This window comes from Musca autumnalis, unplaced genomic scaffold (assembly GCF_047663935.1).
Source record: "Musca autumnalis isolate F117 unplaced genomic scaffold, ASM4766393v1 scaffold_5, whole genome shotgun sequence".
Lineage (NCBI taxonomy): Eukaryota > Metazoa > Arthropoda > Insecta > Diptera > Muscidae > Musca > Musca autumnalis.
In genome coordinates, this window is record NW_027412088.1 from 185978750 (window position 1) to 185994489 (window position 15740).

Consider the following 15740-nt stretch of genomic DNA (forward strand, 5'->3'; position numbering starts at 1 on the left):
AAAATCAAAGCGATTCGAGAGATGGTCCTAAACTGAACTTTTCCAAATTTTTGTGTGGGAGGTACCCGACGGAGTGGATCAATTGAGTCCATATTAAAAACTGGTCTAAGTCTGGTACACGCTCCACGATGGGCAAAGTATGGACCATATCGGTTACTCCCTTCAAGAGTTATCGTGCGCACAAATTTTCCGAACATTTTCGAACTTTTGTGGGGAGGTACCGGAAGGAGTGGACCGATATAGCTCATCTTCGAACTTAAACTAAGTTTGGGCAAAATATTACGAAAGCCAAAATTTGAACCGAATCGGTTCATCCGTTCGAGAGTTATCGTGCGCTCCAGCCAGACAGACAGACGGACGGACATTGCTCAATCGACTCCAAATTGTCTGAAACACATTTCGTCCAAACATACTTGGGGTCTAAAACCATTATTTCGATGAGGCACATTTTGCCCGTATGAAAGTGTATATACCCTTCATAGCCTAAAGGCTGAGGGGCTGAGGGTATAAAAATGACGACAACGTGAATAATTTATCTAAAATTTTAGGACAACAGGGATAATCTATCTAACATTTTAGACAACGTGGATAATTTATCTAACATTTTAGGAAACCGTGGATTATTTATCTGATATTTTAGGACAACGTGGATATTTTTATACCCTCAGCATTTATGCTAACGAGGGTATATACACTTTTATACGGGTAAAATGGGCCTCATCGAAATAATGGTTTTAGACCCCAAGTAGGTTTGGACGAAATGTGTTTCAGACTATTTGAAGTCGATTTAGCAATGTCCGTCCGTCTGTCTGGCTGGCTGGTGCGCACGGCTGGTGCGCGATTCGGTTCAAATTTTGGCTTTCGTAATATTTTGTCCAAACTTAGTTTAAGTTCGAAGATGAGCTATATCGGTCCACTCCTTCCGGTACCTCCCCCACAAAAGTTCGAAATTGTTCGGAAAATTTGTGTACACGATAACTCTTGAAGGGAGTCACCGATTTGGTCCATACTTTGCCCATTGTGAAATGTGTACCAGACTTAGATAAGGTTTCAATGTGGACTTAATCGGTCCACTCCTCCGGGTACCTCCAACACAAAATTTCGGAAAAGTTCAGTTTAGGGCCATCTCTCGAATCGCTTTAATTTTTGTTGTAGCAACTTGTATTCTCTGCCCCCCCCCCCCCATATGACGGTACAAGTTTCATCAAGGGCAAGTTCTTGAGAAAATAGCAAAAAATCCCTATGATACCGTGTGTAGTGGTTGGAGCGCAAGATAACTCTCGAAAGGATCTGCCGATTCGGTCCAAAATGTGACCTTCGTAATATTTTGTGCAAACTAAGTTTAAGTTCGAAGATAAGCCATATTGGTTCACTCCTTCAGGTACCTCCCCCACAAAAGTTAAAAAATGTTGGGAAAAATTGTGCGCACGGTAACTCATGATGGGAGACACCGATTTGTTCCATACTTTACACATCCCAATATATCTACCAGATATAAGTCAGGTTCGAATATGGACTACATTTGTCCACTCTTTCGGGTACCTCCCACAACAAGACCAGCTCTCGAATCACTTTGATTTTTGTTGAAGCAACTTGCATTCGCAGCCTCAATTACGACAGTAAAAGTTCTTTCAGGGGCAAGTACATACTTCTTGAGAAAAAAGCCCGAAAGTTGTAAAAAGCCCCTATGGCGCCATATGTAGTGACAGGAGAGCTCGAACAGAATACTACCTTCGTCCGTACTTTGGATATCGTTATACTTCTTCGAATATTATATGAAATTCGAAGGTGGTGCTTATAGGTCCACTGCCGGTACCTCCCCCACAAAAGTTCGAAAATATTCGCTAAAATGGTACGAGCGATATCTCATAGACGTAGCAACCGATTTGGTGCAAACTTTGGATCTCTAAATATTGTCAAAACAAAGTTTATATTCAAATTTGGGCCCTATCTGTCTGATCCTTGCGGTACCACCCACACAAATGTTTAACATTTTTGTGTGGTTAAGGGTCTGTTCGAGGATCCTTCCTGTTTATAGCGATATTATGTTTTTCATAGGCTAGTATGGTAAAAAAAAAAACCCTATCTGCCGATATTCCCGCAATTTTTTGCGCTTTAATCCTATCCATATTTTTGTCGGGTCATACGCCCAAAATTTTGAAAACCCCCTAAATATATACGCTTTTATTTTGGGAAAAAAGTATTTCAATCGACACAGGCTGAGGGTATATCTCTGTCGGCCAAGCCGACTGACACTTTTTTCCTTGTTATGAGTTCTTCTAGACATAGACGACCATTACGAGGTTTCCTAGAGATGAAAATCCCTTAAGAAATTTTCTAGATGAAAGTTCTCTACTAGCACTTCTAGAAATAGAAAGCCTTTGTGGAAATTTCCTAGATATCGTTTCGCGGTCTTCTAAAGATAGAAAAACTTTATGAGGTCTCCTAGAGATAGGAGACATTCATGATGTCTTTTACAGAGATAAGAGCTTTATGAGGTCTTCCAGAGAGAGAAGAAGTTTATGAGGTCCTCTAAGATGGAAGACCTTTTTGAGGTCTTGTGGAGGTATGACGCCTTTATGAAGTCTTCTAGAGATGGAAGACTTTTATGAGGTCTCCTATGAATAGAAGACCTTTGTGAGGTTTTCTAGAAGTCACATGGGACTGAGACTAAAAGTAACTCCGTTACGAGATCTTGCAAAGGACCCTTATCGCAGATCTTTTACGATATTATCGGGGCACTATCATACATAAATAGATTTCCGTTCGCCACATCTAATGCGGAAGAGGTGAATAGGCCTCACTCCCAGCAGCGAGAAAGCCATTACCGCAGAATTGTGGTGATTAGACAACTCTATCCTTGTAACACTTGTGTTGCATTCTCCCTATATACTGATCGTGCCTAACATATTACACACTAGGCGGCCAGTTCCGACTTGTATAGTACTAAAGGGCTTTGTATTAGTATGTACTACGAATTCCGGCCGCAGACTATTTTCTGGTCAAATATAGACGTCATCCCCCTTAATAAGAGGCAAGTGAAACCCCCGGTGGGAATACTCAAATTGTTGCCTGCAAGATAGGGTGACGTAGGGGATGAGAGCTACAAAGGAACGGTCCTGACCTGCTTTAACATGGCAAAGTCCAGGATTTATCTTGGTCCCTCTCTCATCTCAAGTGGACACTGACCTCCCCGTGGTGTCACCAAGGGCAGTTGCTTTAACATCCGTTAAATATAGTGAGCTAAAATGTGCCATGCGTTCAACCATAAGAACGATAAAAATTTGAGTTTGGGCGCAGGGTTAGTAACCCTCCACTAGAAAAAAAACAGCCTACTATGAAAAAACAAAAGAAAAGAAAAACAAATCCCTCTAATGTTGACGACACCCGCACACGTTTTAAGAACCATGATCTGCTAATCTGCACCTGGAATGTTCGCACTCTTTATAGAGAAGGTGTGGTTTACGCATTGGCAGATGTACTTGAAAAGTACAAGGCCGACATTACTGCCATACAGGAAATACGATGGAATGAGAAAGGTGTCACAACAACACCTGAAGGTGACGCACTGTATTATAGCTGTCATAATATAGCTGACATAAAGCATGAGTTTGGTTGCGGATTTTTAGTTGGTCGGATGTTAAAACAACTGATCTCCAGCTTCACCCCAGTGAATGAAAGACTCGCTGCAATTCGATTAAAAGCAAAATTCTTCAACATCAGCTTTATTTGCGCTCATGCTCACACTGAAGACAAGGACACACAAGCCAAAGATATATTTTATGAGCGCTTAGAAGAAACATACGACCGTTGTCCTGCCCACGACATTAAAATTATTCTAGGCGATGTTAATGCAAAAATTGGAAAGAAACATATCTTTGGACCAACAGTCGGAATATTCAGTCTCCACAATGAAACATCTGACAATGGTTTGAGGCTGATAGACTTCGCAGCGGCAAAAAACATGGTAGTTAGCAGCACCAGATTTAAACATCTCGACATCCATAAGGACAACTGGCTGTCTCCAGATCAGAAAACAACAAATCAAATTGATCAAATTGATCACGTGATAGATGGAAGACATTGATCGAGCATATTGGATGTGCGTTCGTTCCGAGGAGCAAACATAGACTCGGATCACTACCTTGTTGCAGCAAAGGTACGCACCCGGTTAAACATAGCAAACAAAGTACGAACAGACACATCACGACAGTTAGACATCGGTAAGCTGCAATCACAACAGATAGCCACAGCATATTCCACTTAACTAGCCCAATTGCTTAATCAAACGCTCCTCATCCCTATAACATATTAGCGCAATGGCAAAACATTGCCCACTCCATGAAAACAGCCGCAAAATCCATATTTGGATACCAGAGACCTCCACCAAGGAATCCATGGTATGACCAGGAGTGTTGGGCTGCTACCGAAGAGAAAAATGCGGCGTATAGGGCTACTCTACAACAATGGTGCACATAAAGAGAATGCTATTTTGGGTTTTTGTATGGGAAAGAGAGTTGTAGTTAACTTTTTCGTAAAGATGCGTGAATGGCTGCTCTACAATCAGTAGCAACCCTAGCGCACGAGAGATGTATCGGGAGAAAAAGAGAGAGGAGAAACGCCTTTTCCGCAGGAAAAAGGTAGAGATGGAAAAGCGGGAGTGCGAAAAAATCGAGATGTAAAGGAGCCAGAATGAAGTCCGAAAATTCTACCAAAGAGTGAAGCATCAAACTGATGGCTTTGGTACAGGCACCTACTCCCATAGAGACCAGCAAGGTAATTTGGTAACTGATACAGAGAGTGTGAAAAGAACATTTTTCAAACCTGTTGGTATCCTATAGCAGCCAAGACGACGAAGATACCACAGATCCAATCCCAGAAGATGGTATTGAATGTATACCGCCCAGATAAGATGAGTTAAATACAGCAATAAACCGGCTGAAGAATAATAAGGAAGCAGGAGCCGATGGCTTACCAGCAGAGCTCTTCTAAACCGGAGGCGACACGTTGATAAGGTGTATTCATCAGCTAGTTAGCACCATCTGGAAGGAGGAACAAGTACCTTACGATTGGAACCTCAGTATCCTGTGCCCAGTCCACAAGAAAGGAGATAAGACTGTATGCTCTAACTATAGGGGCATAAGTCTGCTCCCCATTGCCTACAAGATCGTGTCAGGGTTATTGTACGAACGACTAAAGCCTATGGTCAACGAGATAATTGGGCCATACCAATGCGGCTTTAGACCTGGCAGGTCCACCATTGACCAGATCTTTACGCTGCGGCAAATCCTGGAGAAGACCCAAGAGATGCAGATCGACATCTACGACCTTTTTGTCGATTTCTTCGACAGCCTTTCGTGTGATCTCTTCAACATCCTGCTGGAAAATGTTATACGAGAGGCAAACGTCCAAAGAAGTAGCACAATGTACACCAACAGCCACGTGTTACTTGCTTATGCTGATGATATGATGTGACGGTCAGTAAAATAAGTAACCGATATCTTTCTGAAGGTCGAAGGAAAATCTGCTAAAGTGGGTCTGGCGGTAAACGGCGGAAAGACAAACGCAATGCGTCCATTGAGCTCAGACCAACTGTTGGAGTTGGTTCTTATAATTTTGAGGTAGTAAAAGACTTCGTCTACCTCGGCACCGCCGTAAACACAACAAACGACATTAGTTGTGAAATAAAAAGAAAAATGGTATTGGCCAACAGATGCTACTTTAGCTTAAGTAAGCACTTTAAAAACAAACCCACATCTTGTCAAACAAAAACGACGCTTTACTAAACACTGATACCACCCGTGCTGATGTATGGTTCCGAAGCCTGGGTACTTGCGCAAGCAGACATGGCAGTGCTTGGTGTGTTTGAGAGAAAAATTCTTCGAAAGATCTACGAACCAATCTGCGTTGACGGTGAATATCGACGTCGTATGAACCACGAGCTGTATCTGCTATACAACGACATCAGTGTAGTTAAACGTATCGAGATACAACGATTGCGTTGGCTAGGCCATATCATAAGAATGAGCGATGATGAACCCGCTAAAAAGGAGTATAAATACGGGCCGCTTGGCGGTTCACGCAGAATTGGCAGGCCAAGGAATAGATTGCGCAAGCAAGTGGATGAAGAGATGAAAATGCGCGGTATTCCAGAAAGCGAAGCAATAAACAGAGAGAAATGGAGATCTTGTCTTAGCTCAGCCTATGCACGATGGGGCCAAAAGCAGGTTTTCGAGGCAAAAAGTCAATTTTTGAAGTGAACAATTTGAAAAAAATAATAACGGATTTCGATTGCCAACACTCTGAATCACTAAAAATAAAAAAATAAATCAATCTGGTAACATCACAAAGCGACATACTGATCTGGCAATGGTGACATATTTTCTTATGCATCATTTTCCGACATTCATTATAAATAAGTAGTGAAAGCATTTTAGGCGCCAAAAAGAACATTTCAACATTTTTATATTTTTTAAACATGGAAAGCTCTTCAATGGGTATGTAAAATAAGATAGTGTTAACAAATAATAAAAATGTTATGTGTGGTAAATGTATTTTTGAGTTAAGATGTTATGTCTTTTTTGGAGTATTTTGCTTTGTTATCCATGTGTTCTCTGGAGTATAACTTTTGAGATCTAGGTAGATCTAGGATATTATATATATGTGGTGAAAGGTATTCATGTGTACTATAATTTTGTGAAAAAATTAGCTGCGCCTATCTGCGCCTTTTCATAAAAATCTGATTTCAGATGTCGTAATACTTAAAAATATGGACATTTTTATGTTTTTGTTGGCTAATAATGGGAAACCCATTAATGTTACCAATTGGATTTCGGAAAAATTTAATAGACGTATATAATAATAATAATATATAATTTCAAATATATCGCAAACTTTGGCTTTTGTGGCGGAATCTTAGCCGATTTTTACTAAATTTGGAACCTTTTTTATTAACTTATAACAAACCACAGACAAAACCATGAAATTTGAACATATATATATATATATATTTGAACATATATATATATATATAACGGATTTCGATTGCCAACACTCTGAATCACTAAAAATAAAAAAATAAATCAATCTGGTAACATCACAAAGCGACATACTGATCTGGCAATGGTGACATATTTTCTTATGCATCATTTTCCGACATTCATTATAAATAAGTAGTGAAAGCATTTTAGGCGCCAAAAAGAACATTTCAACATTTTTATATTTTTTAAACATGGAAAGCTCTTCAATGGGTATGTAAAATAAGATAGTGTTAACAAATAATAAAAATGTTATGTGTGGTAAATGTATTTTTGAGTTAAGATGTTATGTCTTTTTTGGAGTATTTTGCTTTGTTATCCATGTGTTCTCTGGAGTATAACTTTTGAGATCTAGGTAGATCTAGGATATTATATATATGTGGTGAAAGGTATTCATGTGTACTATAATTTTGTGAAAAAATTAGCTGCGCCTATCTGCGCCTTTTCATAAAAATCTGATTTCAGATGTCGTAATACTTAAAAATATGGACATTTTTATGTTTTTGTTGGCTAATAATGGGAAACCCATTAATGTTACCAATTGGATTTCGGAAAAATTTAATAGACGTATATAATAATAATAATATATAATTTCAAATATATCGCAAACTTTGGCTTTTGTGGCGGAATCTTAGCCGATTTTTACTAAATTTGGAACCTTTTTTATTAACTTATAACAAACCACAGACAAAACCATGAAATTTGAACATATATATATAGGGGAGCTATTTCTATATCTGAACCGATTTCAATATAACTTGACAAACTTATTTGTAGTCCGAATTCCGTAACATTTTCCAAATTTTATTGTAATTTGATGGAATTTGCATGCTTGGTCAATCATTTTCCTGAAATCGGGCGAACATATATATGGGATCAATATCCAATTCTGAACCGATTTCAATATGATTTGCCAAAAATGTTTCTAGACCAAAATCCGTCACACATTTCAAATTTCATCAAGATTGGACATACATAGCGGGATTGGTGCACCAAATACCTAAAATCGGGCGAAAATATATATGGGAGCAATATCAGAATCTGAACCGATTTCAATATAACTTGGCAAACTTATTTGTAGTCCTAATTCCGTGGTATTTTCCAAATCGCATAAAAATTGGGCAGAATTTGCGTGTTTGGTCCATCAATTGCTTGAAATCGGGCGAACATATATACGGCAGCTATATGTATATATGAACCGATATGAACCAAATTTGACGTATTAGTTTCTAAGCCCATTATAAACATCTGTACAAAATTTGGAAGGTCTAGCTTGCCCCAGTGATTTGTTGCCTCGAAAACCTGTCATTGGCCCCATCGTGCTATGGAACAAATGTTCTATAATGGGCCAGCTAAGTAAGTAAGTAAGTAAGCTTGCAAGATAGACATGAAAGCTCTGTGGAGGGCAACCACTCTCGAGGAGCTCTCTAAGTAATCCAAAAGGGGTGTTGGCCGACGTATGATATCGATGCACCCGTGCAATGGTGCACAATGGTTTAAACCGTAAAACCTCTTGACGACTCGTCCCGTCTATTTTCTATACTACGGCTAATTTATAAATTTCTGGCTTAATAATTAAAACGCGAGTATTTGTCAAAAAAAAAAAAATGGTTTTATTTGTATAGACTTTTTTATGCGCTTAAATCATTTGCCGAGACACTTTTTTTTCTTAAATGTGCGGGAATAAAAAGAAATTATTGGCTGCCCAGTCAGGGCTGTAAGTCGGATGACCGATCAATTCCACGTTTTGTCCTGCCAAAAAGACGCTGGTTTGAATCGATGTGTGAGAGCTCACATTGTCATGGTGCACAATGGTTCGTCTTCCCTTCTTCGTTTTTCGAATTTCTCCGAAGATATCAGGCAAACAGCTTGTGGTATGCCACTCGAAATTGACCTCCTACATTGCTCAAGGGGAACAGTTGCCACATTTCCAGTTTTGCTACATAAAGAGGCGACCATGCGCTTCGAAGTGCTTCTTCTACGAACAACTCATGCCTCTATTTCACGGTATATCATATAACGATCTTGCATTATCAGTTCACGCACGGCATTAATGCTCTCTGGCACAATGGTCGTTCGTTTTTGTTCTACACATAAGGTTATCAAACATCAAAGTCCCCCACGCGATATTCTACCAAAAGAAGACATTTATGCGGTATTCTTGAGAAAGAAAACATTTATGTGGCCTTCAACAGATGTGACCTTCTAGAGATTGAAACTCTTTATGAAGTCCTGAAGACCTCTATGATGTGTTTTACAGATAAAAGAGCTTATGAGGTCTTCTGGAGATAGGTCTTCTATAGAGATACTTGAAATTTCCACCCCAGATTGGTTGTCGCCCAGTGTAATCAATCTACATTTCCTTCTTTTCCTCCACACCTTTAATTCTGAACTGATCCCAAACATACCTTTACCAAAATCAAGCCATAATTAATCGAATTTTGGGCTACTCAAATAATGACGCAATTTGCCATATTCCTTCTTCTCTGGCTAATTAGTGGTTAAAACACACACTTTTCTACATTCATCCATGCCCAATTCACACTTAACATACGAGTACATACATATGTATGTACATACATTTGATTACGTGCATTTCTCCTGTTGAGTAGCTGTCTTATGCAGCTGAAGAGCAAGTATCCACCCAACCTTATAGCCTATAGCCAGCCAGCCGGTCGTCTGGTGGAGAGCAAATATGTATTGGCATACTTGGCAAAACTGGAAAATAACCTTTTAATGATGCCAATAAGGTGTAATAAAATATCTCCATTTATGTCTAGCTATGCGTGCGGATGTTTACATCTACGTACATACATACATAGATATGGACAAGTATGTGCGTGTGTAAATGCTTAAGGTGGAAATGTCTTACCAAATATATGCGAGCCGGCGTTGCGTGTGTGCTGTCGACAGATATTTTCAGGTATCTTCTTGGTTATGTCATGATATCCATGTCAATGTTATTTACAAGTCATTGATATTTACGTTGTGACTGCCAGACGACGCAATGTGTAAAAAGTTTGTCTGACCTGGCAAAAGCATTTTACACATCACATGGCCACAATGTATTGTAAAATTGCGAAAAAAAAAATACTCAAGAAAATTGAAGATGTTGTTGGTTTCACTATAGCTACGGGCACAATGTAGGAGTTGCTGTACGTCCGTCCACCTGCCTGTCTGTCTGTCGCTTTAATGTTCATAATGGAGCGCATACTTTTAATTAGCCTTTACAGATCGATAATGTCAATTTTCATTAGATGGAAAATGAAATTTATAGAATCGCTTTTTTGTTGCAGGATCTAGCACATGGAAGGGTGGAGATTTTAAGTTTTAATAAGGAGGAAAAAGAAGCGCAGATGTTTTTATAAATGAAAACATTGTTATAGTTGAAGTTACACTTTTTGGGGAAAAAGGTGTGTCTACAGAGAGGATACAGCAAACAACTTTAACTATGGAACATTAGCTGCTGGAAATTTGAACGCGAGCTTGTCACATATGAAAGTTAGTAAAACCTAGTACAAAAGTTTCATACGGTTAAGTCGGCAGAAATGAAAAAATACCAACCGCACCTGAAGGAAAATTGGACCTTATCATTCTACGAAAGGTTAGGTTTGGGGATGTGCAGCCACTAACTTGTGACTGCGTCACTCGAAGACCTACCGGTCCATTGTAACCATCCAGTAGAAAAAAGAGGAAAATGCTGTAAAGAAAAGAGGAGATGGAAAAGAGAGGAGAGAGGGAAGAAATAACAAGTAAAAAGTCGTTAAGTTCGGCCGGGCCGAACTTTTTATACCCTCCACCATAAAATAGTCTTAATTAAATTGGAATAATTAGGGTCCTTTCACAATTTTAGGTGGAACAACTTTTCGACAATGGATAGACTCCTACTGCCTCCCACTATTGCTTAAATTACACTGTGAACACAAATGTTGGGGCAGAGATAATTCCTTTTGGAGATGAAAGCCCTTGGTGTGTGTATATTAAAAACCCCCAAGGACAGATGCGCCGTGAGTCGAACTTCCGCGTTATGGCGTGATAACGTTTTTGCAAGAGACCCTGTGGGCCATCATGAATTAGCCTTATATCTTTGTTTGTTGTTTTTGTAGAGCACTTAAGCAACAGTGAACAAAGATATAACGCTAATTCCTGATGGCCCACAGGGTCTCTAACAAAAATTTCATCACGCCATAACGCGGAAGTTCGACTCACGGCGGATCTGTCCTTCGGGGTTCATAATATACTCATCAAGTCCTTTCTTCCCTAAGAGGAATTTTCCGTGCCCCAGACTTTTACCTCCATTTTGTTGCACAGTGTTATTTAATCTAATATTAAAAAATGTGTTCAGCTTTCACCAAGCTACGGGGCTAAATCAAAGAGTCAACCTATCTTTAAATTTTTTATATATAGCTGCAGGGAACTTTAAGAGTCAAATTGAGGATAGTTTCATCAAAACAATTTAGACCCTAAAAAATGGACCCATGTTGACGAATTTTAGTCAAGAAATTTCGTGACAACCGAAAATTCCCGAAAATTCCCGAAAATCGGGATGTTCAGTTATATGGGGGGATATACCAAAACATGGACCTATATTGACGATTATTTTTGAATAGACAAAATTGTAGCTAAAATACCGATCATTACAGCTAGTTTGTTTAAAAATTGCAGCTAAAATTCTCAAAATACAGAAAATCGGGAGATACCGTTATATGGGGCTATACCAAAACATAGACCTATGTTGACGATGTTTCGTTGGAGATGTTTTATGACCACTGATAGTCAAATTGCAGATAGTTCGGTTACAAATTGTGGCTAAAATTCTCAAAATACCGAAAATCAGGAGGTACCGTTATGTGGGGGCTATACCAACATGGACCTATGTTGACGATGTTTGGTGAAGATATTTCATGACCACTGAAATTTACGATTATTTTTGAATAGACAAAATTGTAGCTAAAATTCTCAAAATACCGATCATTACAGCTATTTCGGTTAAAAACTGTAGCTAAAATTCTCAAAAATCGGGAGGAACCGTTATATGGGGCTATACCAAAACATGGACCTTTGTTGACGATGTTTGGTGGAGATGTTTCATGACCACTGAGAACCTCAAATGGTAAATTACAGCTAGTTCGGTAAAAAATTTTAGCGAAAATTCTCAAAATACCGAAAATCGGGAGGTACCGATATATGGGGGCTATTCCAAAACATGAACCTATGTTGACGATGTTTGGTGGAGATGTTTCATGACCACTAAGAACCTCAAATGTCAAACTGCAGATAGTTCGGTTAAAAATTGTAACTAAAATGCTCAAAATACCGAAAATCGGGAGGTACGGTTATAAGGGGGCCATACCAAAACATGGACCTATGCTAACGATGTTTGGTGTAGATGTTACATGACCACTAAGAACCTCAAATGTCAAAATGCAGATATTTCGGTTAAAAATTTTAACTAAAATGCTCAAAATACCGAAAATCGGGAGGTACGGTTATAAGGGGGCCATACCAAAACATGGACCTATGTTGACGATGTTTTGTGGAGATGTTTCATGAAAACTAAGAACCTCAAATGTCAAATTGCAGATAGTTCGGTTACAAATTGTGGCTAAAATTCTCAAAATACCGAAAATCGGGAGGTACCGTTATGTGGGGGCTGTACCAAAACATGGACCTATGTTGACGATGTTTGGTGGAGATATTTCATGACCACCGAGAACCTCAAATGTAAAATTGCATATAGTTCTGTTAAAAATTGTGGCTAAAATTCTCAAAATACCGAAAATCGGGAGGTACCGTTATATGGGGACTATACCAAAACATGGACCTATGCCCATATCCTTTGGTATATAAGTTTGTTGATCACTAGGAACCCTAAGTGCCAAATTATAGCTAATTCAGTCTGCAAATGTGGCGAAGAACGTCAAAATACCTCAAATCCGGAGGTACCGTTATATGGGGGCTATACCAAAGAGTGGACCGAACTTGACCTGCCTATGGAAAAAAGACCCTCGGGTGCAAAATTTCAGCACTCTATCACAATTATTGCGGACGCTAGAGTGATTACAACAGACGGACAGACAGACGGACATGGCTAGATCGTCATAGAATTTTATCCTGATCAAAAATATATATACTTTATAGGGTCGCAAATGATTAGTTCGATGTGTTACAAACGGAATGACAAACTTAATATACCCTCCATACTATGGTGGAGGGTATAAAAAGAGGAAGTTATTAAAAAGTAGAGAACAAATAAATTACAAGAAAGTTTAAGAGGGGAGGAATACTTTTAGAGAGAGAAAAAAGTTTTATTTTGATGGTAGGGAGAATATTTGAAACATCATTTACGCGTTCAGGTTACGCTGTCCCAACCACTTCAGATTTTTGATGATGTTGTAGATCACAACAGGTTCCACAGTTGAGTAGAAAATTAGACACGGTGGAAAGTAAACACCTACTAACCTATGTCGTCTACGAGCCCGGGCTGGACAACGACACAGGAGGTGCTCGATCGTCTCCAACTCCTCCTCATCCTCCCAGCCATAACATCCTCATCCCATTTGATGGTAAACGCCCTGATATAGCAGTGTCCAGTGATGACTCCCGTCGTTACTCTAACTTCAGCTTTACTCAGAGTCAACAGAGAGTCCGCTCTTTTGACTGACAGAGACGGCCATATGGATCTTGCCACAATGCACCTAGGTTCATTATGCCACAATTCACTGGCTCTTTCGTCAGAGAACGCTTCAATTTTTTGGAAGAAATTACAAATGGGTGGCCATCCCCGTACCATGGCCAACCCCGTACCATGCTCCAGCCTAACCGTGCACATGTCACCGTTGCTGTAGTTAGATAGAAAGATTAGATTTAAGCTCTTTTTACCTACTATACAAGTCCTCACCTTGTCCCGCTCGGACGCGTCGAAGATGTCGAAATTGGCATTGCTTAGTCCAGAAACCTTACTCTTATAGATATAAGGCTCCTGGACTAAGACAATATCAACTTCAGAGGTCGTGAGGGACAAGAGAAGTTCAGCGGCGGCGGCTTTGCAATGATGCAGATTAATCTGCAGGATGCGCAGCCTTTGCCGCTTCCCTACCTTTAGTGAGTTTCGTGGGGTGGGCTCAGTCGAAACCGAACCCATCCTGAACCATCACTCTTGCTACCACACCACCATCCTCGTTACAGGGTGCTAGACTTATTACAGTCCAGCCCGATGTAGTGAGGTTGGGAGTTTGCAGCCTCAGCATTCTCAGCAGGAGCTCCTTGTCCACAGTAGGTGGGGGAAACCACGCTGAAAGAATTTTTTGGACGGAATATCTGATTGGGAGACCGCCGCAAGATCATCTCCTTCCGCCAAAGCCATCAACTGTCCGAACAAGAAAATCTCGTGACTTCTTGTTCAGACAATTAATAACCTTGACACCCTTTCGTAAGAAGGCGCTGCCAAACTGTCGGTCTTCCTGATCTTCCGGTCCAGAAACTATTGCAGACCGAAGACCAGTTTCAAAAAGCAACCAGTGACTGTCGTTGATTCTACAAATTGGGTCAGCTCTGTCGATGATTGCCAATTGAAGGTCTTCATCATATGCCACTGTGACCGGTCTACTGTATGGCTTTTTGCGTCCTTGACCGTGCGCCTTGTAGTTAACTTTTCCAGAGGAGGTGGATGCCTTTTCTGTACTCAGTTGCTTCCCCTTGGTTGTACGCTCAACGGCCGCAGCATACGAGGTTGATGGTTCAACCAGCTGAGAAGTCATCGTCTTCTTAGGTGAAGGCTGTGGACCCTCGGAGGAACGAACGCGCTTCACAGATTTATGCTGAGGGGCATTGTTCGTTCCACCAGAATACAATGTTTCCTTAGCTGACCTAACCATCTCCCTATTGAGACCAGCATATCCAGCCGCTTCACCCTTGCCTTTCGGAGCAGAATCGCGCTTTGAGGCAGAGTCCTTTACCGGCCGATCACCACTAGGGGTGCCCGTGGGTTTGGGGGTGCACTCATCGGCCTTTTCCTTTACCTGTCGGTTCGGGTTATGCTCCGGAACAGGTTTCGGCGCAGCACTTTATCCGGGAGGAAGATCCTTTCTACCTGGAGCTCGCGATGAAATTCACGTGGGTAAGTTATCTCGAACTCCCTTATGAATTTAAGCTTACCCTTGATGAGGTGGACCTCCCTCTCCGAATGCATGTTCGCATCTCTCCCTACGAACATGCGGAGATAAGATACGGCACGTTTATAGTGCTTCGTATCAGATGCTTCTCGTGCAGATGCAGCCCGTTGTCGGGGTCTCGTTAGATTCCCCGTCGTTAAACATCGTTTCAGTTGCCGTCTGCCTTTGAAGCCTATTGTCGGCATGTGCCGACACAGGACCAGTCGGAATCAGACTTGCATCCGGTTGGGTATCAAGGCTCGTACTCCCTTTGCTGGAGCCACAGCAATCTTCCTGTGTAGACTTGGCCGGGCTCACCGTGGTGTCCAGCTCATCATCAGTCAGGGTCAGATTGTGTAACAAATCCTCCGGGAGTACGTCCTCACAATGCTCATCCGGTACAAGCCTATCCAGCTGGTCGAGGGGTTCCCTTCTCTGCCTCTCTAAACTGTCATGAATAGTTCTGAGGGTCCCGTGAAGGTCGTCCCCGCCCACAACTGCGGTCCTGTCTGCCGTAGACTGGCTTTCACCAGCGCTGGCAAAATCATGT